Source organism: Palaemon carinicauda, chromosome 24, assembly GCF_036898095.1.
Source record: "Palaemon carinicauda isolate YSFRI2023 chromosome 24, ASM3689809v2, whole genome shotgun sequence".
NCBI classification, from domain to species: domain Eukaryota; kingdom Metazoa; phylum Arthropoda; class Malacostraca; order Decapoda; family Palaemonidae; genus Palaemon; species Palaemon carinicauda.
In genome coordinates this window covers 74334565-74337649 of record NC_090748.1, presented here as the reverse complement: position 1 = coordinate 74337649, position 3085 = coordinate 74334565, and positions in this window count along the sequence as shown.

Sequence of the window (3085 nt, the reverse complement as noted above, 5' to 3'; positions counted from 1 at the left end):
TTGTCAGTAAATCTGCCTACTCATTCCCAGACACACCTACATGTGCTCGAATCCAACAAAATCGAACTGTTATATCTCTCAGTCCAATGATAAAAAGCCATTTTAAAATCTTTAAAACTAAAGGGTTACTCGAATTAATAATTTCTAAAGCTTGAATGACACACAATACATCACTAAAAAATGATAAAATTACCCTCGTACTCCAACATTATTTTCTCAATAGTGGTTAATATGCAATAGAGTTCGGCAGTAAATATGGACGATACTGGAGGAAGTGCACCTCTATAATTAAAACTAACACTATATACTCCAAATACAACGCCAGCATCAGATTTGGAACCATCAGTATATATAAAAGATGATTCCCTATGTTCTGCAACATGTTCCATGAAAAAGACCTAGCTTATAGGTTATTCATATTGTTTTTATTATTATTATTATTATTATTATTATTATTATTATTATTATTATTATTATTATCATTATTATTATTAATTGCTAAGATACAAACCTAATTGGAAAAGCAGGATGCTATAAGCCCAGGGGCTCCAACAAGAAAAATAGCTCAGTGAGGAAAGGAAACAAAGAAAAATAAAATATCTCAAGAAGAGCAACAACATTGAAATAAATATTTCCTATATAAACAATAAAAACTTTAACAAAATAAGAGGAAGAGAAATAAGATAAAATAGTGTGCCCGAGTGTACCCTCAAGCAACAGAACTCTAACCCAAGACAGTGGAAGACCATGGTACAGAGGCTATGGCACTATCCAAGATTAGAGAACAATGGTTTGATTTTGGAGTGTCCTTCTCCTAGAAGAGCTGCTTACCATAGCTAAAGAGTCTCTTCTACCCTTACAAAGAGAAAAGTGGCCACTGAACAATTACAGTGCAGTAAGAAGAATTGTTTGGTAATCTGTGTTGTCAAGTGTATGAGGACAGAAGAGGATGTGTAAGAAATAGGCCAGACTATTCGGTGTATGTGTTAGGTAAAGGGAAAATGTACCGTAACCAGAGAGAAAGATCCAATGTACTACTGTCTGGCCAGTCAAAAGACCCAATAACTCTCTAGGGGTAGTATCTCAACAGGTGGCTGGTGCCCCAGCCAACCTACTACCTACACCAATAAAAAATTTACAAGATATATATGCTAATTTCTATGGAGGGGTTAATGATATCTTAAATGGAAGCACATTACTTATAATTATATCAAGATTGTTAAATATTTGTATCACCCGAAAACTATAAGGTTGAGGATATTTTGGGTTCAACTCGAGTATGTTGAGTCCCTTACAAAGTTGGCAGTCTGAAAGGCTAAAGAACTAGGGAATCTTTGCAACCTAAACCAATACCGAACAACAGAAGACTTTCGGTAAAGGTCTAAAGGTAACTCTCCAACGTCAACAAGGAGGCTTGGGATAGGTGAAGTTCTAAAGGATCCTATGGCCAATCTGATACCAGTATGGTGTATAGAATCTAAAATCTTTAGTCGACTCAGGGTGGCTGAGGAGTATATTTCACACCCATAACTATTTCTCGAAAAAATTAAGGACTTGTGTATAACTTTAAAATCGCTTTGCAACCTGACCCTCATGATGTAAGAGAAAAACCTTTTAAAAGATTCAGAGTATCAAGACACTTTACTTCTAAAGCTTTCAAAAGAGGAACCCATGTAAGCCGACAACCAAATATCAATCCTAAAAATCTAGCCTCACACATTTGATCCATTGATCGTGTATGTATACTGTATATCTGGGTCTGAATGTACTCCACGAATATGACAGAAATGGACAACAGTAATTTTACTTGTTGAAAACTTAAATCCACTCACATCAGCCCACTGAATAATTTTGTCAATTGAAATTTCTAGTTTCCTCTCAACCTTCAAAATTCTAGACCAGCAAATGATATGGAGTGATCATCTACAAATAATGCAGAGAATATCTTTGGGAATAATCGAGGATATCCCATTAGTGACTAGTGCAAATTGGGTTACACATAGCAAACTACCCTGGGAAACTCTTTCCTGACATTTCCTCTCTGATAGAATTTCCCCCACTCTCACCTGATGCTGTTTAGAAGAAAAGGTTTCACAAATAGAGGATTCTAGTTGTACCAGAACATCAGTCGCTGAGTGCATTTTTCTAAATCCTTAATGGATAGGTAAAAAAAAATCCATCCCTTTTTTCCAGGTAACATATCAGTTTTGCATTGGCCATCTTCTCCATTATCTTACATAAAAAAGATGTCAATGCAATTGGTCGGTAGTTTGCAGATAAAAACTTATCCTTACCTGGTTTTAAAAAGGCTAAAATTATGGCTAGTTCCCAAACACTTAAATAACTATGATCATGCCATATTCTGTTAATAATGCTTAAAATGTATAACTTGGTATAAACAGATACATGTTCAATCATAGCATATGGAATTCCATCGGGTCCATGGGCTGCATCATTACATGTAGCAGGTGTAGAATCAAATCTTTCAGTAAAAGGAGAATTGTATGACTTCCTTTCCTGTTGCAAAATTTAAAATTTCCTTTTCTTCAATGCTCCTAAACTGGTGACCTGGAGCTGCTTCACAATTGTATGATATATTTGAGAAATAATTAGCCAGGGCATTGCTAACTTCGGTTGCTCCAGTCATATACAGTCCATTCACCTTCAACACTGGTGGTGGGTTGGGGGTGAATTTGCCTGCTATCTTTTTTACTTTATTCCACACAAAAGATGGTGGTGTTCTACTGTTAATGAAGGAAACAAAACACACTCAAGACTGGCGCTTAGTTTCTTTCAAAGCATGACAGAACTGAACTCTACATATCTTGTACATTATTAAATTCTCTTCATTATGGCGTCTGTGCAATCGAGTTAAAGACCTTCTTGTTGCTCTGTGCAGAGCAGTTAGTTCTGGAGACCACCAGGGGACGGGTCGTCATTTGAATAACCCTGTTGTTTTGCAAAATGAATGAACTCCTGCTGTATGAAGGGCTCCAATCAATAAGTCTATGGCATCATCAATATTCTCAAACTGTTCTGCATTCCCGTCAATTTTGCTTACTCATGAAATCTATCCCAGTCCGCC